This window comes from Dermochelys coriacea, chromosome 4 (assembly GCF_009764565.3).
Source record: "Dermochelys coriacea isolate rDerCor1 chromosome 4, rDerCor1.pri.v4, whole genome shotgun sequence".
Lineage (NCBI taxonomy): Eukaryota > Metazoa > Chordata > Testudines > Dermochelyidae > Dermochelys > Dermochelys coriacea.
In genome coordinates, this window is record NC_050071.1 from 39,331,014 (window position 1) to 39,358,872 (window position 27,859).

The 27,859-nt window shown below is 39.7% G+C and overlaps 2 long non-coding RNA genes across 2 annotated transcripts in view; one reads left to right on the forward strand and one right to left on the reverse strand.

Moving 5' to 3' along the window:
* The window catches only part of LOC122459989, a 65,376-nt gene that overhangs the window by 26,616 nt on the left and 10,901 nt on the right, over nucleotides 1–27,859 (forward strand). The gene's annotated exons all lie outside the window — the stretch shown is intronic.
* LOC122459990 lies at nucleotides 7,133–27,781 on the reverse strand. The gene is made up of 3 exons (XR_006280994.1): nucleotides 27,684–27,781; nucleotides 10,887–10,955; nucleotides 7,133–7,430 (listed from the first exon to the last, which is right to left on the reverse strand). It is a non-coding gene; the product is annotated as an uncharacterized LOC122459990 (long non-coding RNA).

Here is a 27,859-nt window from a genome sequence, read left to right on the forward strand (position 1 = left end):
CTCCTACATTACCTCAAGGGGAATCTTCTCAGAAAATCATTCAGCCACAGGAAAGAGACACCTACATTTGTGTTCCAAATTCTTATCTTCATATAAAAAAAATATAAGCAGTGCTTCATATTATGAAAACCAGATCAGTGAATAAGATGATCAGAAGCTAAATCAACAATAATTGCCTGACATAAAGACACCAAACACACTTTTAGAACAAAACAGATCATATGTATAATACAGATTTATAACTACTTGTATATAGTTTTGAGAACAACACTTAAGGTGAGGATAGATACACTACAATTCACATGCCCCAGTTAGAATGAAGTGATTTAAAAGAAATCAGGGAACCTAGATAAAAGTAATCTTTAATTAGAGTGTACTTCCCATGAAGAAAGGCTTCATACATTAGTAGAGGTTCTGTGTAACACTGTAGTTTCAAAAAGAAAAGGAGTACTTGTGGCACCTTAGAGACTAACAAATTTATTCGAGCATAAGTTTTCGTGAGCTACAGCTCACTTCATCGGATGCATGAAGTGAGCTGTAGCTCACGAAAGCTTATGCTCTAATAAATTTGTTAGTCTCTAAGGTGCCACAAGTACTCCTTTTCTTTTTGCAAATACAGACTAACACGGCTGCTACTCTGAAAACTGTAGTTTCAGTAAGCTACAAGAATATTTACACAGTTAATGGAAAGAATTCCACTGATTTTTAGTGGGAGTTGAATCAGGGCCAAATTGAGACCATATTTTTATTTGTTCTTTTTTCATTTTCTTAATATAAAATACATTATTGTGGCTGAAGATGTATAGTTGGTCTTTGTGTATGAAAAAAAATCTAAAACTTATGCAGTTACACTCTGTTACTGTAAAATAGAGGTATTTATAAGGGTAAACTTTATCAAAAGGATAATAAGTACTTTTAATTCTAACCTGTGTATAGTACAATAAGATCCTCTTTGCACATCCTGGTAGAAAAGAAAGATGCCAGTTAAACAATATATTAAATGACCATGCTCATTGTTCTGGGAGAAAAAAAAATGATTACAAGTATTGTATAAAAATTTTAACACATTCAAAAATATGGTGAGGCAGCTTTGAAATTTTTAGTAGAAACAACAGAGAAAGGAAGATGGCTAAACTGAGCAAAATATTGCATTGAAACTTTATGCCAGGAAACAATCATTCATACTTATAAATTATTGTGAAATGGTTTGTCGACAACACTACACCATTTGCCATTTTACTAGCTGTGCCACCTATCAATTTTTGTAGAGTAATTGGAACAAACTGTAGTGAGTCTGTTCTCTGGTAATCATCCCAATCAAGAAGGTATCAATTTAACTGGGTGCTGACTGAGCCACTGCTATTCTGTTAGCAAAGCAAGAACTAAACATACAGCAGCCAGTACAATGGTGTCCAATTCTGATTCGGTCCTCTAGTGTAGTACAAATTATAAGAGGGTATCTATACAGTTGACTCTTGAAATAATTCAAAATGGTATAATTAAAAAAAGATTTCTATATAACAGTAATGTTCACTTTGTTTTTATTGGCAGATGTCCATGTATCTCATGTTTTCAAGTTAGGGGTATTTCTGGAGGCATTAGTTGCAACTCCATAGTTAGTTTTGAGTTGAGTTTTGAACTTAATGGATTTTGTTTTTTATGTATGAAAGATAGTGTAACCTCCCCAAAATTTTTGAACTTACTCTCTGAGAATAGAATTGATTTACTGAGAATTTACAAGTAATTAATAAATTAACTGGTTAAGGAGTTAAAATTACTTTTAAAATGGATTCTTTAAGAAAATTGGCACCTGGTATCAGTTTTGGGGGGGGGGGTTTGGGAGGTTTTTTGCCCTTAGTGATCTTAATTATGAAATAATGCAAGATTTAATAAACTCTATTTCTACCAATGCCTTTTGTATGATGATTCTTACATTCTATTCACTGATAATAAATAATGGCCAGTAATGTTATCCTCTGCTACCTTCTGTCAGAATGAGGGTATCTTTTATGTGCACAAGAAACGGGGGGAAGAAATTGGTGAGAAGACTATACTATACACCGTGAAAAATAGTTGCACTATGCCTTTTACCTGGAAAATGGGTGCTGAGCATCCTCCTGAATGTCATAACTTATTTACATTTGAGAGAGCCTTCTCAAGTAGGAGTCAAGGTCTGAAACGGAACAGTAGGAAGGCAGTCCATTCTTTAGTTTTCCTTGCTGGCCAAGCCTGGGGTAAATTACATATCAAAGCACTATAATCACAGCTCTGTATCGGTCAAATCTCATAATTGCCACATTACTTGCTGTATGTGTTACTGCTGCAATAGCAATCTACAGGGGTCCTTTAGATCCATAAGCATAGCTGGATCACAAGAAGAGGACATGCTCTACGAATGCTACAAGCTGTGATGGCAGTTCTCTATCACTACTCCAGAATTCATAACTGTTACAGAAAGAAGTAATAGTGCCATGTGGATGATAGATAAGAGGTTAGTGACCTCATTTTCCAAGCCCAGGTCAACTCATCCTAATGTATTTTAATCTGCTGTTATGCTTAGTTGTCTCCACAAGGATATATTTCAAATAAATGCTAATAAAAGTAATTATTCACAGACTATTCAACTTTTTTCTGCTAAAGGGAAACATTTTTTTAAAAGCATTAGCAATTGGGAAATATATTCCCAGTAGCAAAGGACACTCAAGACAGTCTGCTGCCCTAACTAAAACCTTGGTATGCTGCCTATCTCCTACCCCCTTAGACTTTGCTGCAGGATCCAGCATCTCCCCTGTTGCTGCCATTACCCATCTTTGAACCTCATCCACCTGGGTCACAAGCTGACTGAGCAGATCCCGGCTTGGAGCCACAAAAGCCACTGGACCCCAGTGACAGATTCCATAGGATGGGAACACTCCAAAACCCGAGTACTGGCAGGGACACAGTCCATCTCATAGGGCCCTAGTTAATGGGCAGGGCAGACCCCTTGCCTCACACAAAGCAACCCAAGCCACTGATAATTTCCCTCTCTTTTCATGGTGGGGGATGAGCTCCTTCCCATTGAACAGTGCAAGGTCTCTGTACCTCAGCCCTCCCCCTGACAGGCCCCCCACACTCTGCATCCCATCCTGCACTCCATATCTGGCCTTCTGTACCTCAGCCCTCCCCCTGACAGGCCCCCCACACTCTGCATCCCATCCTGCACTCCATATCTGGCCTTCTGCACCACTGCCCCATCCCACCTCACAACCTCCACACATTTCCAGATGAGTTTTTCAGTGTTGGGTTCATAGTCCATGTGGTGGCAGTGCCTCCAGAGCCTGGACACGGAGGATTTGAAGAGGAGGCAGGGGCTTCCTAGGCAGCAGGGCCCAGGGGGCCTAGGCATGGAGTGGAAGTTCACTGCAATTTTAGCCAAAGCCCCAGCCCATTTAGGTGCCACCAGGAGCAGTCCTGAGCCATAGCAGATATCTTAGCCATGGCAGGAAGCAGCTGGGGAGGGACTGGCAGTGCTTCCCCAATTGGGGTCTGCTTTCTGCTTCTTGGAGCCCCCGGGAAGCCCCACCATCCTCCTCTGCCACACCCAGAAATCTGCTGCCTAGTCAACTTGCAGGTATAATGCCTCTGTCCAGCAGTATTGATTTAACCTGAAAACAAGGAACAACATATCCCTTAAGCAAGCAAAATTTTAAACAATACAAGATCTGTATATTTGTTATTTTATACTATGCTTTGATATAGCTATGTTTCAGTGGTGGGTGAAATGTTCACTGTATATACCTTCATATCTTTCACAGATATAAAATATATTAAAATAAATATTTCTAAAATATTTTTTGAGATCTTTGAATGAAAGATGTTAGAAATCCAAAGTCACACTGATGTCTAGAAACCCATTGTACCCTATCCACTGTATCTTTACTTAGTCTGTGAATAGTCATGTGGAACAAAGGTATTTCATTGTGAATATATCTCTTGAAAAGATGTTCAGTTCAAATAAATTGATGCCAAATGCCTCCGATGAAGTGAGCTGTAGCTCACGAAAGCTTATGCTCAAATAAATTTGTTAGTCTCTAAGGTGCCACAAGTACTCCTTTTCTTTTTGTAGTTATTTCAGGCTGTCTGCAGATTCAAGAAGCTGTGCTGCACTGGTTACACTCAGTTCATGTTTAGAAGATTATCAGTACGAGGATTAGGCATTTAGGATGAGATTTTCCAATAATTTTGCTTTCATTGATATCCACAGAAATTTTACCAACAGAAACAGCGTTATGCCAAAAGCATAGAACCCACTATTTTTTCTTTTTTTTAAGATTAAAAGTTAGACTTTGTGAAATTTGCATATGGCGCATTAATTCACTGACTGGGTAGATGTTTGACCCTTCTGCCTGTGCCCTACCTTTGTCAGCTCAAGAAGGAAAATGCAGAGCAAAGTTCCTTTTTTGGCCAAGACCATCCAAATTTTTACTAATCCTTTATTGGCAGGGGATGGAAAAAGGTAACCTAATAGATCTTTTCCCGCTATATATGTTCTTAAATTTGTATTATGATACAGGATCTCACACATGGTAGGTTAGTCTCAGTAGGGGGGCAAATTGCACAGTACTGTAATTCCATCTGTGAGGAGCCTGCCCTCTGAGACAGTAATGTCTTCTGCACCAGGTAGGAACCCTAAAATATCTATACAAAGCAAGCACCTGCTTTACCTTGATAGCTAAATTGGGAATGAGCTATAATATATAAATTTAGTTGTGTTAGTGCTTCCTATTATTTACCAACAATTAATACAATTATTTCCTATTATAAGTGAAGGGAATAAGCATGTGTATCAGATACCTCTGGCATTTCCTATTGCCAAATGCTGTTCTTTTTGTTGATGGTCACTATAATAGAACAATATGTCCTTTACACCTGGTCTCACACCAGCTGACTGAGTGTGCCAGAGTAGGATAAAGGAAAGCATAAGTTTCCTGAGCATTTGTGGCTGCCAAAGGAATATGTGATATGCCTTGCTTGATAAACTGGGCTCATTCAAATGAAAGGTGTTTCAAAGGCAATGTCATAGGAACAAAGAATGCAAGCCATATTTACGGAATGGGAGATGGATCCTGGAAAGCAGTGGATTTATGGAAAATAGATCCTGTCAAACTAAGTTGATATATTTTTGATGAGATTACAAGTTTGGTTGACAATGATAATAGTGTTGATGTAATATACTTAGACTTCTGTAAGGCATTTGAATTGACCCTGCACAACATTTTAATTAAAAAACTAAATGATACTAAACTAACATGGCACAAAGTAAATGGGTGGAAAATTGGCTAAATGGTGAGTCTCATCTGTCTTGGATGGTTTAGACCACTGGTTTAGACACAACAAATCCTGTATCTTGGCAAGGGGTTAGAGAAGATGACTCTTGTGGTTCCGTCTAACCCTATGGTTCAACATATAACTGTAAATGGGGAAACATCATTGAGTGGGTGTGTTTGTAATGGGGTCCCAGAAGGAGTTGGTTTTGGGCTCTATTATTTAACATTTTGATCAATGACATGGAAGAAAACAAAATCATCACACAAAAAGTTTCATAAAGATTGGGAGAGTGATAAATTAATGAAGAGGGCAGGTCACTGATACAGAGTGTTCTGGATCGCTTGGTAAGCTGGGCGCAAGCAAACAATATGTATTTTAATTTGACCAAGTGTACATGTATACATCCAGGAGCAAAGAATGCAAGCCATACTTACAAGAAGGGGGAATCTGTCATTGACTCTGAAAAAGACTTAGGGACCATGATGGATAATTAGCTGAATGTGAGCTCCCAGTGTGAAGCTGTGACCAAAAGAGCCAGTGTGATCCTTGGAGATATGATCAGGGTATCATTGAGTAGAAGTAGAGATGTTATATTAGCTCTGTGTTTGGCATTATGTGACTGCTACTGGAGTACTGTGTTAGTTCTGTCATCCTGAACTCATGAAGGATGCTGATAAAAGAGAGGATTTAGAGAAGAGCCATAAGAGTTATTAAAAAATTAGAAAACATGCCTTATAGCGATAGACTCAAGGTGCTCGTTCAATTTAGTTTAACAAAGAGAAGGTTAAAGGGGGTGACTGGATCACATTAGAGAAAAGCATAACAAGATTCAGTGACTGAAAGCTGAAGTTAGAGAAAATCAGACTGCAAATAGAACATATGTTTTTAACAATGAGGGTAATTAACCATTGAAATAATTTACTATGGGTTGTGGTGGATTCTCCATCACTGGCAACTTTTAAATCAGGATTGGATTCTTTCCTAAAGGAATTAATTCAGGGAAGGCTTATGGCCTGTGTAATACAGGAGGACAGACTAGAGGATGTACTTTCAAGTACATAAAAGATTGCTCCAAGGAGGAGGGAGAGAAATTCTTCTTCTTCACCACTGAGGATAACACAAGAAGTAATGGGCATCAATTGCAGCAAGGGAGGTTTAGGCAGGACATTAGGAAAAACTTCCTAACTGTCATGGTGGTTAAGTACTAGAATAAATTGCCTAGGGAGGCTGTGGAATCTCCATCATTGGAGATTTTAAAGAGCAGGTTAGACAAAGACCTGTCGGGATGGTCTAGATAATATTTAGTCCTGCAATAAGTGCAGGGGATTAGACTATATGACCTCACGAGGTCACTTCCAGGCCTATGATTCTATGATCACAGTAGTCCCTTTTGACTTTAAAAATCTATGAATTCTGTGATGCGTTCACAAGAGCAGGAGCACACCTGATGTAGATCAACTTGTCAAGTAATGTACAGAATTAGATTGACCAAATGTGTTACAATCTAAAGGAAGCAGAGCCTGCAAGTGTCAAACAGCAGTATCAGAGACTTAATAGGTGGTTACAGAAAACCTGTGTGTTTCTGTTTATGGAAACACAGCTGCATATTTATGGTATTTAGTGAAATGAATAATTAGCAGGTCTCTGGGGAAAAAAGAAAATGTTGCTCATTAGTTTAAATCTTTTTAATAGTTCAAATTGTAAGGTTTTGACATTTCTTTACAGTTTTATGATATCAATGGTTTCTAAGTTATCAGTTTTCCAGTGATTAAATAACTATGGGTGTTTGTCCATGGCTTTGTCCATAAATATCTAATTACTCACATCTCAGAACTTCTGTTTTTTCTGAAAATTGCTTTTACAGGTTATAGATCTTGGCTGGCTTTTAATATAAAAAAAATCTAGTGGAGACTAACCGTCTGTTTAGTACTACAGATAATCTGAAAAAGGAATAACCATTTTGTGCTTTCTCTTGCACCCATTGAGGTTGGTGATAGATGTCATACGGGATTCCATAATAATTTATTGCTTATGAGGATTTCACTGCCTCTTCTTGCCTCCATTTCACTGAGATGTGGCTTTTTATTCTCCACAGGTGGCTCATCTGTTAAATGCCAGCAAAGCTAAAATATCAAATATGAGAGTTTGTTTTAGTATTGTAAGGTTTTAGGGGCAAGATTTAAATTTAAATTTAGGAGTTAGATTCCTAAATACCTTTTAAAAATCTGGTTATATTGATTTCTGGCATTTTAACAAATACAAAGAAGGAAAAGATTCACAAAATGCCAGAGAGGAAGGATGACCACAAGCGATTAGGATACTGTCCTGGGATGTTGGAGACATCAGATCAGTTTCCCCTTCTGCTTGAAGTATGTGGAGAAGTCATTTAAACTTGGATCTCCTATATTGCAGGAGAGTGCTCCTGTCAGTGGGCTATGGGATATTCTGGTGTGAGTCTTTCTCAATCTCTTCTGTTGAAGCTGTTGCACTTTGTATTAATAATTAGTCACTGGTGCAGGGACTTGAACTTGGGTTTCTCCATCCTAAGTGAATACCCTAACAGCCAGTCTATAGATACATTCTCTCTTCCCCGCCCCACCCGGTGGCTATTGATTGTCATTGTGAATGACTATGAATTGCCACTCCTATATCCCAGGAGAGTATCCTAACCCCTCCCCATCCCGCATGCAGACACGCATACATGTACACAGGAATTTTGTAACTCTAGTCCTCCTTTGCTTTTGTTAAAATGCCGAAATGAAAATAAAAAACTCAACTCAGGTCAAAACAAAAAATTTAATTTTGACCCCACTTGTAACTTGCTTGAGTCTCCAAAAATTTTGGAAAAAATTTTGATTGGACCCAAAACAAAACGGAAGTAAACGTGGTCAGTAAATGAAACAATCCATTGTTTACTCAGCTCTACTTATTACACACTGATTCTGGCTGCCTAGACACTATTTTAGAGCCAGCTTCTGCCACTTTTGTGTCCACTGTGCAGTGCCTTATGCCATGGGTAGTCCCACTAATTGTAGTAGGACTGCTTGTAGAAAAAGTCACTACTCTACATAACAGAGAGGGCAGAATCTGGACCTTTGTTTGCTTCTAGCTATGAGACTGGTATAGGTATCTGTAGCAGGAGAAGCTGTAAAATGTTAGTGCTTTTAGCAGTGTGTCCTGGGAGTTTAATGGATTATATCTTCTCAGTTTATCCAATTATAAGAGTACAATAATGATATCCATAAATATCTCTTCACACAACAAATCTAGCAGCTCAAGAGGAAAAAGCAACTCAAGGACTTGAGAAGAAAAGTTTTACAGCAGTAATAGAGCCTTGTTATTTCCCACATTGATCTCCAATTTCTGCCTGTCTGGAAGCGCACATTATTTGGGTGGGGGAGGGGAGAGCTGATGAAACTGCCAACAAGATAGAGAAGCAAGGTGCTCTATTCTTCCTGTGCCATAATGAAGACATATGTAGCTCCGTGTGAATTAAGATGATACAGGGACAGAAAATAATAAACTGTAGAGTAATAGAAACTCCCCATCATCTGGAAAGTGTGAGGTCATACTGTGGATCACAACTAATTTGTGGGCTTATAATAGGTATAGTATGCTTAACATTTTGGAGCTTGTTGTATTGCCTATTTGGATTAAATTAAATACATACATCATTCTAACAAAGCTCTCCCAGCAGATTGTGAACTTTGGAAATGGGAAAAAGGAATTAATGGCAATGTATTTTATATTTGTGTTCCTCTGCTTGGTGGTTCAGTTATTTTCCCATAGAGAATTTATGGTTTCTGTCCAACAGATATTGGTCAGCTTTTTAGTAGATGTTGCTGTGAGGGTGGGATGACCTTCAACTACAATCATTATTATTTATCTTATTGTCTAAGTGACAGACCTACTAACCCATTCCAAAACAGCAGAAAGGGACAGCGAAGCAGGCAGGGATGCTGGAACAGTTTTTAGAGTGGGGGTGCTTCTCATGGAAACCACGTATTTGGTGTTTGTTATTACTACTTCAAGCCAGGGGCTACGTGAGCACCTCCAATGCCCCTAGTTCCAACACCACTGGAAGCAGGACAGAATTTAATTGCAACCTCTAAATCTATGATCAACAGCTGATTTCAAATGAAAGTAGATAATAGAGCTATAGTAATATCTCTGGTTATGGGAAGGAAACTGCTTAAATATATGGGCACTGAGCATGTGTAGTGTTCCGGAAAGAGACCTTGCAACTGAAGGAAACTGCATTGTGTAACAAGTGTTCCCAAAGCAGGTTTCCAAATGTAGATAGAATTTTTGGTGAGCATCTTCTGGCTCTTCAGTAATGGTTCAGCACCACCGAGGGATCCAGTAAGCTTAGAAAAGGGCTTTTTCATAACTCACTTGAAAATTATACTTACTTAAAATGTATCAGATGGAACTCTTGGGCCAGATACTACATTTTAGAGGAAAGGAAGAAGCCACATAAATAAGAGTACACTCTGGGCTGCTCCATCTTCTATTCGCAACACTCACTACGTAAAAATAGCCCTTTTTTCACAATTGCAGATAGATGACTTTTGCTATGCACAGGGGTGAAAGTAAGTTAGAGGACTTACCAGTACGCCGGAGTCCTGAGCAGGGGGCGTGGCCTCAACCAGAAGAGGCGTGACCTTAACTGGAAGAGGCAGGGCTTTAAATCCCCAGGCCCTTTAAATCTTGATTTAAAGGGCCAGGGCTCCAGCTGTGATAGTGACGGTTGGGAGCCCGGGGCCCTTTAAATCACCCCCGAGCTACCAGCTGCAGAGGCAGCTGGGAACCCCGGGGCTTGGGGGTGATTTAAAGGGCCCAGGGCTCCAGCTGCCATTATCACACCAGAGCCCCGGGCCCTTTAAATCATTGAGGAGCCCTGGGAGCTCCCAGCTGTCATGCTATCCCGGGGCTTTGGGCTCTGACAGAGCTTTAAAGGGCCTGGGGCTCTGCTGTGGTAGGAGAGCCCCGAGCCCTTTAAATCCCCCTCTGAGCCCTGCTGCCGGAGCCCTGAGGTAGTGGCAGCCGGGCTCCATTGAGGATTTAAAGGGCCCCAGGGCTCCAGCCGCCACTACCACCCCAGCCCTTTAAATCCATTCTGGAGCCCCACCGCCGCTACCCCAGGGCTTCGGCAGCAGGGCTCCAGTGGGGATTTAAAGGCCCTGGGCCCTTTAAATCCCCGCCAGAGCCCCACCACCAGTACCCCGGATTCAGGCAGCAGGGCTCAGGTGGGGATTTAAAGGGCTCTGGGCTATACCAGCTTACTTTCACCTCCGGCTATGCACGTCAATTTATTGAGAGTTTTTGTTTCAGACACCTATACAAGCTATTCCATGTGATATGTAATATTTAGTTAGGCAGTGACTCACTGAGACTTTAACATTTCATTTAAATAAGCATCTTGTTATTGGCCAGCAAAACGTCTATCAATGTTCCATAAACACTGTACAATAACAATGCAAGAGCATACTTCTGCCAAGCCAAACCCACATAAAGCAGAGATGTTGCCAAAGCAAGTACACTAATGAACTAATGATTATAATTCAGCTTTTAAATACCTCAGATTACAGTGTTTAGAGGTTCATGTAGAGAATTCCAAGTTGTGGGTTGGAAGGCCCATCATGAGGCTGTAGATAAATTTAAAAGAAACTGAAACCTTGTTCCCTAAAATTAATACAAATATCCAGAATTATTTAAAAATAAAGTGGAGATGCGTTAATAGGCAGTCTCAAACGTTAGCAAGAAACAATTCGAATATGCTAGAAGGAGGCAGTTTTCAGTATTCTGTACTGAGCCAGAATAAGTAGATTAACGTTTTTCCTCAAGTGCCATTAAACCCTTGTCACCCAATTTCTAAAGGTTAATGAAGACTGGGGGGCACTTTGCCAATTCCTCCCTAAGCTCATTGCCCACAATTTTTTTCATTAAAGGCATTGCAAATAAGGGTATTTTTCTATCCTTAAAAGTCATTATCATAACTTGATGTGATCCAAATGAAATATGTCTGCAAGAAGCACTGTTTGATGAGCTAATCCAAATGTTCTCCACATAGAGCGAGGGCAGGGGGAAGTTTGTGTTTCTTAAACAGAAACAAACACATTTATAAATTATGAATCATGTTTAAATTCAGTGATCGAACTATTTGCCAAGTCCCAGGGTAAAGGTCTTGTTAATGAAGCATTGTTGATATTTACCCTATGATATAGGACATTTCTGTAGGGTAAGCAGCTGCATGTTAATTTTTAATAAGCACTTATAGCCAGAGATATCAAAGCACTTTCTAAAATAAATTAAGCCTCACAAACCATGGGAGATAGGTACCCAAGTAGTGGTATGTGTATTTTGCTCTAGGACATGCAGTTTGTTGGTAGTATAGTTTACTTGGGAGAAGACTTAAGAGACAAATTCAGACTTGGTAACATTAAGTGCAAGTCCATTAAAGTCAATGAAATTGTTTCCCCTTACACCAGGTTTGGAACTAATACCCTGAAATAACCATTAAGAGATTGGACCAACTTCTACTTAGTCACACCAGTGTTAAACCAAAGCAACAGCCAAGTCTAAGAGTTACCCCACATTTACAGTGGTGCAAATGAGAGAGGACTATAGCTCAGAAGGTTTGTGTAACTGAATGCCAGGTGAGTCCATTTACATGTTGAGGGAGTAAAAGCATAGAGCCGTAGCAAGAAAAGGAACCAATAGGAGAATATAAGAGAAGGTGCCCATCCTCCTACTTATAGTCTCTTGCAGTTGGCTGACTTTAGGCTACAACCCTGTCCTTCTCTCCGTTACCTTGTGTGTTACACAGATTTACACAGTTGCTACCATATAACTTGTACCTCCATTTACATCCTTTGTGAATTTAACATACTGCTTCTTTCAAGTTGCATCTGGTAGAAGCTCCATTTGGCAGAACCTCTGATTAGCAGAGGAATGTGCCCAAAAAGTGACATATTCTAAACTCTCTTTCTTAAAACAAACACACACATCTTTACTTAGCTTTTTTCTAATATTTTCTGTAGCCTAGCTTTTTTACATAACCAAAACATGCATGAGAAAAATGGAACTGTAACCTAAAATCAAAAATAAAATTTCAAAGCATGGCAACAAAATCCTGTCATGTGATGTCTTTAAGCCACCTTTCTGCCCTGTGGTCTTGGGGTTAACAGGTACAAAATGGCCCATGATGTAATTTAGTACAGATTAATTTCTGCTGGCTGCAGCATTCCTATAGAGAGCACACTAGTGCCCAAAGATCATTTGGAATATTATGCACTCTGACTGAAACTTGGGATTTCTGGTTTGCAGGACATTTCAATATTTGAAATTTGGACTTGGTCCAGTTCAGACCAAAACCAGTTTTTTTCAGTTTCTCATGAACCAGAAATTTTGAAATAATTTAAACACTGACACATGGGGCTTATGAAACAAAATATGGTCCCTGAGAGGAGCAGCTGCTGAGTGAAATTGACATGATCTTGTCATCTATGTAGTAGTGGTGAAACTGTAAAGAAACATGTCAATTTCATTCATCTATAGCTGTGCTATGCAGGGTTTTGAGACTCCTAGGCCACCTCGCTTCAAGGGCTGCTCTCACCCAGCTCTAATCCTCAGTGTAGGTGCATTTGACAATCCAAACCTTAGGTGCTTAAATAATGGACTAACTTCAGGGCTCCTATTTTTAAAAATCTTTTATTTTTGAATCCTTATTTAGGGAGCTAAATATGTGACCTCATTTTCAAAAAACGTGAACATTATCAGTCAGTTTCCTCTTCTACACACACTCCTATTTAATACAGCAGTAGCCTGCAAATTTGTCATGTGCACATCACTTCATAAGACAAATATCCCTTCATGAAACATTTCTTTTCCTAACAGAGAACTTAGTTTTCAAAATGCTTAATTCTGTCAATCACCAGGACACCAGGCTCCATGGACAGGTGTTTGAGAGCCAATAGGAGTTAGGTTTACTTGCAAACAGTTTGCACAACTAATCAATAAAAGTGGGCCTGACTGTGATCCAAATTAAAGACTGGTTTCAGTGTAACTCAGGGCTTGGCTACACTTGCGAGTTAGAGTGCATTAAATCAGCCCTGGGCACCCTAGCTCACTACCTGTCCACACTGGCAAGGCACGTAGAGCGCTCCTGGTACTCCACCTCAGCGAGAAGATTAACGCTTGTTGCGTCTTGGCTGAAACACCCGGGCGTCAGTGTGAACGAGGTGTTGCGTTACTGTGCTCTGATCAGCCTTCAGAAAGTCCCATAATCCCCTTAAGTCAAGTGGCCTTGACTTCTCTCATTGTCATGAACTCGCTGTCGGAATACAGATATGCCCTTTGAAAGCTCCGTTTCTGACATCTGGCATGCTTATCTGCTCCGAGACAAAGCAACCATTACTGTGGAATGCTGTGAGAGAGGCAGGGAGGGAGAGGAAGAGGGGTCTGCTGCTGTCTGAACTTACAAGACAGCATGCTGACATGCTCTCAGCCCCCCAAAAACCCACTCTCTCCCCCCCCACATACACCCAACACAATCCCTGCCACACTCCACCCCACCCACCCCCGCATTTGAAAAGCATGTTGCAGCCACTTGCATGCTGGGATAGCTACCACAATGCACTGCTCTCTGTGGCCATTGCAAGAGCTGCTAATGTGGCCATGCCAGCGCGCTTGTCAGTGTGGAAAGACTGCAGCCCTGTCCCTACTGCACTCTACGAAGGCTGGTTTAATTCAAAGTGCTCTACATCTGCAAGTGTAGCCATGCCCTTCAAGTTGGAACATTCCCAAGATATCTATCAGATGTATTCTTTCAGGCCTGGTCCCAGAGCATTTTTTGTGCCAGCCCACCCTCTATCAGCAAGCAGAAAAAGTGTCTATATTTGATTTGTCCTTTTCCCCCTCATTTGTTTGTAATTCTCTCTGTTTCTGCCACTGGTCTGTGTGAAGATCAGAAAGGGGAAGTTTACCTTCAGTGTCCATTGCACATCCACACAGATGAAATACTAAAGAGACCTCTTTAAAAACTCCTATGGCTAATTAGAGAAAAGATTAGAAGGATTCAGTAGCATGCATCGAATAATGCATGGTGAACAGGCAGGTGTCTTTTGCTGGAGCAAGGCAGTGTGCATTCTGAATGTAAATAACTAGGGTTTTAAAATAAGTAAATGTTAATCAGACTTGTCTGGGATGCCAGGATTACTAAGGGCAGTGCTGTAGAAAATTTCAATTATTAGATATGCCAAACTATTTCCTCTTATTGTATTTTAAATACTGTCTTTATATGGGTATGTGTTTTAAATATGACCCATGTTCAGCATCGCTGCATTGTTCACCTACTCTTTCATCAGGAAAAAAAAAAAATCAATTTTCACGGTCTTGCCCCCTTATGTAAGTGCAGGGCTAAGTAACGTGATGTCATCTGAGGACAGAGTTTAGAGAATAGCATGAAGAACTGCTCCAAAATTATTCCATGTTTTTAGGGCGTCTGCATGGTAGTGCCATAGTCAGAATCAGAGCCCCATTGTTCTAGGCGCTGCACAAACACATAAGAATTCAGTGCCAGCCCTTAAGGAAGAACTATTAATGAAATGAGAAGGATACTCCCTCCTCAGCTTCATAAAGCAAAGAGTGAGTTCAGATGAAAAAAAATCTGAATCTTTGCCTGTATCACATTTGGGGGTGCAATCCAGACTAGTGAGTTACCACCTGCCCTGCAAATTTGGGTGCCTCACAACGTTTTGCTGCTGTAGATCCCACCTGAGCTACTCACAAACAGCCTGCCCTCATGCAGGTTGCATACTAAGCATCTGTTTACTACTTGCAGGGTGACCCGAACACACTTCCAGTCCCAAATTTTCCAAAAATATGTGCTCTGTGCTGTCCTGCCTATCATGGATAGGTCAGATATTAGAGTTCCATTGCTCCTGTAAGAGGTCAGTGTACAACAGTTTGCAATTTTAAACTGAATTGTTTGGTAATTCCAATTGAACACAGCAATGGATTAGTTTTGATTGAAGAATAAAATAAGTTTATTTAACCTCAAAGAGATTTTAAGTGTGTACAAGGCATTAGAATCAGAAATGGTTACAAGATAAATAAAGAAAATGCTTTCTAGTGCTAAAACTTAACAAACTAGACTTGGTTCAAGGTAAAATTCTTACCACATGTTCCCAGAACATAGCTGATCAAATTCTCAAGTCAGGATCTGCCCTTAAAGTCCAACAGTGGTGGTTTTGCCCCTCACTTTTATAGTCCAGTCTGCCTTTGAAGTGGCAAAAGAAGGTGCCATTGAGTCTGAGGGTAAAGGTGGCCCCATGCTCTTTCTTCTCCCCTGTGTATACTGAAATGCAGTCCTTATCTCCCTCTTGCTGTCTCAATGACCTTGTTTACTATTTATAAACAAATTGAGGTACACACACAGTCCTTTGTTTAAGATTAACTTGCTTAACCAGCCCTGCCTAACTGGAGCTACGTGGTTTTGAATATGTGCTACCAACATCATACAAGGGGAATTCATAACTTTACAGATAACGTTGCTACATATATTTCACCATTATATTATTGAGCAGCAAGTAATTAGTTTCCAAATGATACCTCAAGGTATATTTTTGTAAAAAGGTTATTACAATTGTGTGTAGGGTGTGAATATAGGGGCGTATTTGGTCACAGCATGGTTCAGATTGTCCCCTTGTTTACTAAATTTAGGTCATTCAGTCAGAAAACAGAAATAATACCATAAGAGGGCAGCTGATCTTATGTTCAGGCACTGGACTGGCACTCAGCAGACCTAGGTTTCATTGCAGGCTATGTCACTGCCTTCCTGTGTAACCTTGACAAGTCACTGAACTTTCTCAGCCTCAGTTTCCCAATTGTAAAATGGAGGTGGTATGGGAATAAATCCACTTGTTTGTGATGTGCTCAAACACTATGCAAATGGGAGTGGAGCCATATAAATACCTAAATAGATGTGACTTAGGGAACTTAACAACTCCAAGTGTGAATACTGAACAGTGGAAGGAATAGTTACAGTAAATGGTTCATTCATGTACAATCTATGGGCATTTTTCTATGAGATATTTGTAAGAAGAATTTAGAACACTAAACACATTTCTAAAAAATCATATCCATCTTGCAAAGAGTAAAGGGGGCTACATAAACACAAAACAGCTTATTGTAAATAGTTAACCCAACCTAAAGAGAAAGAAGTACCCATGCAGTAGATAGATCTCAATCATTCAGCTTCTGGTAACTGACATAGAAAATGTGTTCTGAGTTCAGCTCAAGTTGTCAATTCTGGATGAAGTGGTGTTAGATCCTCTCTACAGCAATATAACAACCAGAAGGGATGACAACTATTGCCACATAAGTGACTCACATTGATTAATGGGCCTCTGTAGAAAGAAATGTGAGGAGGGTGTCTTAGGGACATTAAAGTCATTCTTCTTGTCAGAAGTAAATGCTGCATGATCTTCTACGCCCTTCCCAATATTTTGCTGACTTTTGTTCTTATACATCAAATCAGTTGTCTTGTTTCACCACTGGTAAAATAAATTCATTTTGATAATATACAAAGAACTGAGAACAGAAAATAAAAACTAAGTACAAATCAGATTTTTATACTTTTTAAAGGTTGCCAAATGAAGGCGAGGGTGGGACTACCATGATGAGCGTCCAGTTCAGACAGTGAGAAGGCTCCTTTTACATGAATTATCTTTGGCCTTCTCCAGCATTCCTATATAGCATTCTGTTCACATATCACAACTAGTTGATACATTTTTCAAAATGGATTCGTTTGATAGCTATGTCTTGCTACAGCTAATAAGGTGAGGAAAATATTTTTTTCCTATACCAGGTACAAATTACTTCTTATTTTATCATACTAGTATAATTATTACTAATTATTTACTTGGTGCATTAAAAATATTTTGTAATAGTATCCTCTACATTCAGGACAATGAAAATAGCCACATAACATTCCAGTTCTGTGCATTTTTCACAGTTCTTAGTGAACTAAATTAGCACTTTCAGGTAAAGGAACATAGGGGCGAGGAGATTATCATCCCAGACTACAGAGCACATGAAAGCCCATTCCAATAGATGGCTCATAAGCAATAACAACTAAATAACCAAATTTAATCAGACAGCTGCAGTGGCACAGGAGCTAGCAAACAGAGCTGTAAACAGGGGAGTTTGAGTGGGAGTTCTGTTGGAGGAGAAGGTAGTTGTACTTGGTTTTGCATTTTTAGTATTTGTATATGTGTGTGTGTGTGTAGGGGCTTTGTGCTGGGAGAGCAGCTGAGCCCTGATTAGGGGGTGCGGCTTCTGACTAGAGGGCATATAAAGGTAGCCAGCCAGTCAGGCAGTGGCACAGGAGCTAGCAAACAGGGGAGTTTGAGTGGGAGTTTGTATTGTATTTGTTTGGTGTTTGCTTTTGCTGGGGGAGGGGGGGATGGTCTTTTTGGTGTGACTTGTGTTTCCCAGATTAACAGGATTTAGGTGGGAAGGCGATGACAAATACAGAGGCAGCTGTAGGAGTGACTCCTGTAGTGAAAGACACTTTGAGGATGACTGGATGTGGAAGCTGTGGTATATACATGATCCTGGAGGGGGGACCTGGCAAGAGTTTTTTCTGCATGAAATGCCGTCTGATGGAGCTGATGGAGGAAAAGATCCGGGTTTGGAGATGCAGGTGGAAAGTCTCGTTGAGTTTAGGAAGGGGTTTGAGCAGATGATGGAGCAAAGACATGAGGTATCTGAAGAGAAAAGCTCAGACTCACAGATGGAAGCAGGGCTGGGGAATTTTGAGGGGAGACTGGGTGAGGAAAGTGGTCAGTGGAAGCATGTGACTAAAAGAACCAGGCAGAGGAAAAGATGGGCTAGTGAAGGAGAAATAGAGCTTAGGAACAGGTTTGCAGAGTTGGAAAATGAAGAAGGGGGGCAGCAGGTACATGTTGAAGGTGGAAGGATAAGGAAGAAGAAAAGAGAGGCTAGTCCTATAGGAAAAGCGGAAGAGTCAAGGGAGACTAAACCAAATATGAGCCCCAGGAGGATACAGGGTTGAAGAAGGTTATAAGGGAAAATAGGAATGGAAAGAACTTGCAGCCAGAGGGACCAGGGGAGAGACTGGAGAATAGCACTGTCACCAGGAAAAGGCAAGCCTATGTGATAGGGGACTCTTTATTGAGAAGAATAGACAGGCCTGTAACTAGAGCTGATCCAGAGACTAGAAGGGTGTGCTGTCTTCCGGGTGCTAAGATACGGGATGTAGACCTGAGGTAGAAAAGGATCCTAAAGGGAACTGGAAAGAATCCCCTAATTATCCTTCATGTGGGAACAAATGATACGGCTAGATTCTCGCTGGAAAGTATTAAGGGAGACTATGCTAGGCTAGGGAAGACGCTTAAGGAAATTGAGGCTCGGGTGATCTTTAGTGGGATCCTGCCTGTTCCTAGAGAAGGGCAACAAAGGTGTGACAAGATTATGACTGTCAACAGATGGCTTAGGCAGTGGTGCTATAAGGAGGGCTTTGGGATGTATGGCCACGGGGAGGCATTCACGGACAGAGGACAGTTCTCTCAGGATGGACTTCATCTGAGTAGGGAAGGAAATAGACTTCTAGGATGGAGGCTGGCACAACTGATAAAGAGAGCTTTAAACTAGGAATTAGGAGGAGTTGGTTGGGAGATGTCCAGGTAATCTCCACGCCAGATTTTAGCATTGAGAGGGAAGAAGACGAATTAAGAAAGAATACAGCTGTGGGTAGGAGAATGTATATAAGGAGTGAGGGCAGTGTGGATACTAGTCCAATAGGTTATACTGGCTGTAGAATGACTGTGCCTGATAGGGTACAAAATGTGAGCGAGGCCAAACAGCAAAAATTAAGATGTTTGTACACCAATGCGAGGAGCCTAGGTAACAAAATGGAGGAACTAGAGCTACTGGTGCAGGAAGTGAAACCAGATATTATAGGGATAACAGAAACATGGTGGAATAGTAGTCATGACTGGACTACAGGTATTGAAGGGTATGTGCTCTTTAGGAAAGACAGAAACAAAGGTAAAGGGGGTGGAGTAGCATTGTATATCAATGATGAGGTAGAATGTAAAGAAATAAGAAGCGATGCAATGGATAAGACAGAGTCCTTCTGGGCAAAAATTACATTGGGGAACAAAACTAGTAGAGCCTCTCCTATGATAGTGCTTGGGATGTGCTATAGACCTCCGGGATCTAATCTGGATATGGATAGAGCCCTTTTTAATGTTTTTAATAAAATAAATACTAATGGAAACTGCGTGATCATGGGAGACTAACTTCCCAGATATAGACTGGAGAACCAGTGCTAGTAATAATAATCAGGCTCAGATTTTCCTAGATGCGATAGCTGATGGATTCTTTCATCAAGTAGTTGCTGAACCAACTAGAGGGGATGCCATTTTAGATGTAATTTTGGTGAGTAGCGAGGACCTCATAGAAGAAATGGTTGTAGGGGACAATCTTGGCTCAAGTGATCATGAGCTAATTCAGTTCAAACTAAATGGAAGGATTAACAAAAATAAATCTGCAACTAGGGTTTTTGATTTCAAAAGGGCTGACTTTCAAAAATTAAGGAAATTAGTTACGGAAGTGGATTGGACTGAAGAATTTATGGATCTAAAGGTAGAGGAGGCCTGGGATTACTTTAAGCTGGATGAGCAAGCATCTTAGAGAGGTGATTAAGAAGAAGCAGAAAGCATACAGGGAGTGGAAGATGGGAGGGATCAGCAAGGAAAGCTACCTAATTGAGGTCAGAACATGTAGGGATAAAGTGAGACAGGCTAAAAGTTGAGTACAGTTGGACCTTGCAAAGGGAATTAAAACCAATAGTAAAAGGTTCTATAGCCATATCAATAACAAGAAAACTAAGAAAGAAGAAGTGGGGCCGCTTAACACTGAGGATGGAGTGGAGGTTAAAGATAATCTAGGCATTGCCCAATATCTAAACAAATACTTCATTTTCAGTCTTTAATAAGGCTAAAGAGGATCTTAGGGATAATGGTAGCATGACAAATGGGAATGAGGATATGGAGGTAGATATTACCATATCTGAGGTAGAAGCGAAACTGAAACAGCTTAATGGGACTAAATCGGGGGGCCCAGATAATCTTCATCCAAAAATATTAAAGGAATTGGCACCTGAAATTGCAAGCCCATTAGCAAGAATTTTTAATGAATCTGTAAACTCAGGAGTAGTACCGAATGATTGGAGAATTGCTAATATAGTTCCTATTTTTAAGAAAGGAAAAAAAAGTGATCCAGGTAACTACAGGCCAGTTAGTTTGATATCTGTAGTATGCAAGGTCCTTGAAAAAATGTTGAAGGAGAAATTAGTTAAGGACATTGAAGTCAATGGTAAATGGGACAAAATATAACATGGTTTTACAAAAGATAGATCGTGCCAAACCAACCTAATCTCCTTTTTTGAAAAAGTAACAGATTTTTTAGATAAAGGAAATGCAGTGGATCTAATTTACCTAGATTTCAGTAAGGCATTTGATACTGTGCCACATGGGGAATTATTAGTTAAATTGGAGAAGATGGGGATCAATATGAACATCAGAAGGTGGATAAGGAATTGGTTAAAGGGGAGACTGCAATGGGTCCTACTGAAAGGAGAACTGTCAGGTTGGAGGGAGGTTACCAGTGGAGTTCCTCAGGGATCGGTTTTGGGACCAATCTTATTTAATCTTTTTATTACTTACCTTGGCACTAAAAGTGGGAGTGTGCTAATAAAGTTGGCAGATGATACAAAGCTGGGAGGTATTGCCAATTCAGAGAAGGATCGGGTTATTATACAGGAGGATCTGGATGACCTTGTAAACTGGAGTAATAGTAATAGGATGAAATTTAATAGTGAGAAGTGTAAGGTTATGCATTTAGGGATTAATAACAAGAATTTTAGTTATAAGTTGGGGACGCATCAATTAGAAGTAACGGAAGAGGAGAAGGACCTTGGAGTATTGGTTGATCATAGGATGACTATGAGCTGCCAATGTGATATGGCTGTGAAAAAAGCTAATGCGGTTTTGGGATGCATCAGGAGAGGCATTTCCAGTAGGGATAAGGAGGTTTTAGTACCGTTATACAAGGCACTGGTGAGACCTCACCTAGATACTGTGTGCAGTTTTGGTCTCCCATGTTTAAAAAGGATGAATTCAAACTGGAGCAGGTACAGAGAAGGGCTACTAGGATGATCCGAGGAATGGAAAATTTGTCTTATGAAAGGAGACTTAAGGAGCTTGGCTTGTTTAGCCTAACTAAAAGAAGGTTGAGGAGAGATATGATTGCTCTCTATAAATATATCAGAGGGATAATTACAGGAGAGGGAGAGGAATTATTTCAGCTCAGCACCAATGTGGACACAAGAACAAATGGGTATAAACTGGCCACCAGGAAGTTTAGACTTGAAATTAGACGAAGGTTTCTATCATCAGAGGAGTGAAGTTTTGGAATAGCCTTCCAAGGGAAGCAGTGGGGCAAAAGATCTATCTGGTTTTAAGATTCTACTCGATAAGTTTATGGAGGAGATGGTATGATGGGATAATGGGATTTTGGTAAGTAATTGATCTTTAAATATTCAGGGTAAATAAGACTAATCCCCTGAGATGGGATATTAGATGGATGGGATCTTAGTTAGCCAGGAAAGAATTTTCTGTAGTATCTGGCTGGTGAATCTTGCCCATATGCTCAGGGTTTAGTTGATCGCCATATTTGGGGTCGGGAAGGAATTTTCCTCCAGGGCAGATTGGAGAGGCTCTGGAGGTTTTTCGCCTTCCTCTGGGGCATGGGTGACTTGAGGGAGGCTTCTCTGCTCCTTGAAGTCTTTAAACCGTGATTTAAGGACTTCAATAGCTCAGAAATACGTGAGGTTTTTCATAGGAGTGGGTGGGTGAGATTCTGTGGCCTGCACTGTGCAGGAGGTCAGACTAGATGATCAGAATGGTCCCTTCTGACCTTAGTATCTATGAATCTATGAAATTGTGAATAGCCCAGCTGCCATAGCAAAGCATGAAGGAAAGGAGTCTTTAGTCAATAAGTACATGTCTAATTTAGATACTCTATATCATCCCAACTAAAGTTTGTGCTCAATGGAATGCTAATATAACTGTGCATTTAATAGTTCTTGGATCATACAGATTCTAGAACTGTTAGGTTGTATTAAAGGACTAGTTTTAAGGTCAATTACACCTAGTTTAAAAGTGCAGTTCTGCTCTGAAAAGAGACTGTTTAAATGAACTTCAGATAGTACAAATCTGTTGCTTTTTTTCTCTTCATTTGGCTAGATCTGCTTATGAAAAAATATTTTTATTACTGCTCTTCACTCCTGTTGGTACTGCTGAGCCAATATAGAGTGTAAGCAGCATTCTGTCTGGAATTCAACAAACAATCCAGTTCAATCAGCTACACTGCTGAAAGCAGTGCATTTGCACAACTGACACTGAAGTTCATGAACATTTGAAATCAATGAAGTTGCAAAGGTGGATCAGAGGGTCCAGTTTGGTCTGAAGAGCCTTAATTACTTGTGGTGATGTGTGTGAAGATAGAACTCAGCTTAGCTTTCTGATAACAGGTTGAGTTTGCAGAGCTGGCATTTAGGGAGTACTTGTAACCTGAGCATATTTGATATGATAATTGTTGAGTGCCATTTTTAGAGTCACTTTTCAGAGTAAAAATGCACTTTAAGATCCAAAATTTGTACTCTATAAATTGATAAAAGCTAAACTCTTCAAAAAGCAGTGGATAATGAAATACCAGCTCTTATGGATGTTCTGCACCGAGGCATTAGAGACCCATGATATATGGGCCTGGATAGATATAAAGAATTTTTTCCCCCAATTGTGGGGATGCTATCTTGCTGACTGATAGTGTATTCCATCATGGACAGAGATTTAAAATATTACTTGATAACCAATTTATTTAAAAATGAACTCAAACAGTTTTTGAAAATTGTTTCAATGATTTAATAAATTGATGGACAGTACTATGTAATTGGTAAAGATAACAGTATAGGCAGGAGAAAAAGAAAAAGTTCATAAAAGACTGGGAAGGAGGATTCAATTTTTTTTTATCCCTGACCATCAAAATATCCAAGCCTGTGTTAAATTTCTGTATGCATTTTCAGGCCCCAGTAAGCACACTGAGGGCAAGTTTTCGCTGATCAAAAAGACAGAGCACAAAAGCTGATATTCGGTATATTATGAAGGAATGTGTGGTCATAGAGCCAATCAGAATATTCACTGCTTCAAGTTCAGAGGATGAATGCTGAGAAACCAGTAGTTTCTTTCAGCTGTCCATCCATCTGAAACCACCCATGTAAGGAACAAATTGACAATTCAGGACATGCTGTTCAGCTGGTGTGAATTAGTCTAACTCTATTGACTGAGAATTTGGCCCGACTGTCAACAATTTCTATTTATCTAACAGATCTTCCATATATCAAAGAGTACGTCCTTTGTGCTATGTACCAACATGTATATCCTCGATTATTGTAAAAGCTCTCATGAGTCACATGCAGTGTTGAATGATTGTGAAAAAATTAGTTTAGTCAAAAGTCAAAACTGGAAATACAGTTTCAATGGAAAATTTTTAATGACCCAGTCCTGGTCAAAATTAGGTATGTGAACAGTATTCACATACCTAGTTTTGACCAGGACTGGGTCATTAAAAATTTTCCATTGAAACTGTATTTCCAGTTTTGACTTTTGACTAAACTAATTTTTTCACAAGGTTCTGCTTTCCATGCAAAATTTCAGTTCTCATCAAAATAGAAAAGTGGGGGAAAAAATCAGCCCCAAACCAAAATGTTTTGATTCAGATATGCTGTTGTGTTACATCATGGAAGTTGTAGTTCAGATGCCTTATGAGCCAACCACCCCAGCTGTACTTTATCTCCCATGATGGTTGCCACCATTGGACTCCAGTGATGCACCACCTCTTCTCACCACAAGGAGAGACAAGGGTGCATTGTGAGAAATATAGTCCAATTCTCATAAGGCTCTGCATGAGCATTTCAGAATCAAAGTATTTTGGGTTATGAAAATTTTTTTGTTATTGCCAAAAAGTTGATTTTTTTTCCCCAGGGAAAATCTTGACAAAAGCATTTTTGGAAAACTTTTTACTGGGGGAAAAAGATTTTTCCACCCAGTTTGACTGATAATGTTGAAACATTTATTGAGTTTCTTTTTCTTAATTGGAGTATTGTTTTTCTCATGGTATACACAATCATCAACTGTTGTTACTGCAACTTGCAAGATGCTATCAGTATGAAATATGTTAGAATTCTACATATGTGGAGAATGACATTTTCCATATTTCTCTTTACTCGACAGTAATTAAATAATAAAGTGATTTGTCAGTATGCTTTGCAAATAAACATAGCAAGTTCATGCCAAAGTTATTCATGAAGTCATGTTACTCATTGTTCGTGTGTATTTGGATGACCGTGGTTTATTCATTAAGACAGTCACAAACCCCAAACATTTTACAAATTCTAGCATGAATGCTTATTTATCTGAAAATTTGTGCCAGAAATGCATGGGGCTTTTTGCTATTATTCACTATTTTAAAAATGCAATCATCTAATGGGAACAGAAATATTAGGTGTTGCAGGTGACCAATCATATCAGACGAATAACAAACATGTAAATAGTTCACACCCAACACTTGTATTTTATAAGCAAATACAAATACCTAATATAGTCATAGCAATCAGGAACTATTAATGAAAAAATTCACAAACAAAAAAGGTATATATTTGTTGGATAGTTTATTCACAATGAATTATTTAACCATCTCTATTATTTGGTGCAGTAAATTGATTTTATGGAACTCAACATTATTGGGATTACTTTCTTTGATTCGGGTTCTAAAGAATGGGTGGATGGAGAGAATATAAAATTGGAAGAAACAGAATACAGCTTTCCTTCTTATTGAAAATGATGGAGTTGTTAAAATTAGACATGTTTGGTGGATTCTACTTTGGAAGAGTTAGTTGAGAAGTCATTTAATAGAGTGAGAATATATGCGTTGTTCTCAGGATTGTAATGCATTTTAGAGAAAGCAAAAAGGAACAGCACTTTGCCATAATAGCGCTACATTGTCACATAACAATAGTGAAGAATCCTAGAAAGATTCTTTCTTCTAGCACTGGAAAAAATAGTATGTGATCATGTAGAAAGACGGTATCATATGATAAGGCACAGGCAGTCAAATTAAGATTGCACAGGCCATCTCTATTCTGGCATTACATAACATTTGAGTGCTTGACTTTGCAACCTTAATGTTCTTTTAAAGTAGTTTTTGTATGTAACTTCTTGGCTTTTTAAAAAAGAAAACTGGAAAAAACCACCAGCCCCCCAAATTCTATTATCTGGCATCATATTGTCACTCATATGGGTCATCAGAACTCTAATACTAATTCAGTGTTCTTGCACAGCAAATGCTACCTTCATCCTACAGTTCACCCCAGTCCCAGTCTCCTTGCCTAGCCATTCCCAGTTCTTCCCCAGCTCCTTGTCTCCTGACTCTTTGCCAATCCAGTCCTAATTCCCCCTTCTTCTAGCTCCTCATAAATCTGCCTTCTCTGTTCCCCTAGACCCCGTTGTCCCACTGGCTTTTAGGCTTGATCTCCCTCCTTAACATTCCCCAGCTCTTTGTTTTAGTCTCTTGGTCTAGCAAGTCCCAGGTTTCCCTGTGTACCCTGGGTCCTCTTCTGATCTCCTCTTCCCCTTCACTTCCTGCCTCACTAATTCTCAGTCCCAGTCTCCTTGTCCAGACAGTCCTGTTCTTACCCCTGCTCTTCGTCTTATCTTTATCTCCCTCCTACCCCCATCCACTGGCTCCCAGTCTCCACCCTTGGATGCCAGTCCCAGTTTCCCTCTCCCTCGCAGGCTTCTCCTCAGAGCATACAGCCCATACCCCCACCTCACTGGTCTTTTCTCCTATGATTTAAATCAAGTAGCCTTCTCTACAACTGCCTGGGCCCAGCGGATAGGTCACTCCGAGCACAGAAGATAGTGTTCCTACTCCCAATTCAGGTGCCCAGATTCAGACCCAGCACAACCCAGAGAAACAATTGCAGGGAATTTCCTAGTCTTGAGTATGCCCTTTGTGGACAAAGTCTTTAGGGAATTTAGCTCTTAAAGCCTGTCTCCACTGAGCATGAGCAAACTAAAATTTTTCCAAAGTTTTATAACTTGGTCAAATTTGGGTGGATTTGCATGTGGATGGCAAAAGTCACATGCTTGATACAAAGGACAACCTCTGCCAATTTGTAATTGGGAGTATTAAAGCTGTTCAAAGAAAAGGCACTAGAATAAAACATGGACAAATCAACTGTTTTGATCCCAGCCTCAATCCTGGAAACAGCCAAACCATTTGGGGGAAATTTTCCCCAAAAAAGTCAGCCTGAAAGAGACAATGGTTAACGTTTGACAAAGTTATAAGCAACTGAAGACAGGGTCTTAAAATTGGAAGTGTTGGGTAACCTTAATTAAGGCAGTGCCACCAGATTATATACACATAATAAATGAAGGTATCTATGTGTATGTGTTTGGATAACATCTGATACTTATGTAAATTATTTATGTAAGTATCATAAATGTGTATGAGAATCTATCCTGGTAGAGACAATGTAGATGAGATCCTAACTGTCAGAATAAGGTTCAGGAGTGGCTATCTTGCTAGCCATGCTAACTAGAGGCAAGATAATAGAAGTAATGAGGGGAAAGTGGAGGAAAGGACATGGAATAACAGATGAGTCTGGCTGCTAAATTGACTCTAGGCACAGAAATAAGCAGAGTATAAATACTGCAAGACCAGCTAGTGCAGCTTAGCCTTAAAATAATCAGAATAATGATGAAGATGATACCCCCAAAGGAAGTATCAGGAAAGAATAAATAAGAATCATTACACTTTGAATATTTCAATGGATGGATTTAATTATTTTAAAAGAAATTTGTTCTAGCTAAAACCCCATAATCAAATCTGAGCTGCCTAAAATAGAAACCTCCAAAGAGATTGTAAATGTTGTCTAAACGCTACAAAATTGAGCCATTTTTGTGGTTCCTAATATTGTGCGTAAAAATAGTTAAACAGCATATTTGCTGCATACAGACAAAACTATCAAAAAGGCAGCAGCCTGAAAATATGAGTGGCCATTACAAATGATAATCTAGCATATGAATACTACTGTCACGTAAACTGATATGCTACCAACAGCATGTAAGTTATTTATTTGAAATAGTAAACTGCTATTGATGTGGGAGCATGTTTCTCAGTTCCACCATTCAGTATATCTAAACGGGAGAAATAGTGCTTACCTGTAGCAGAGAGAGAGATTCCCTTCACCCCAATGCTGATATTATTAGGAATAAATGTATTCTCAGCAAATGCAATTTCACCAACTTGGCTTTTGTCAATTAGTTTTTGACAAATGGCTTTTGTGTCTGAATTTCTGCAAGCTGTAGCAAAATAAAACTGCCGGGACAGGTGTCAA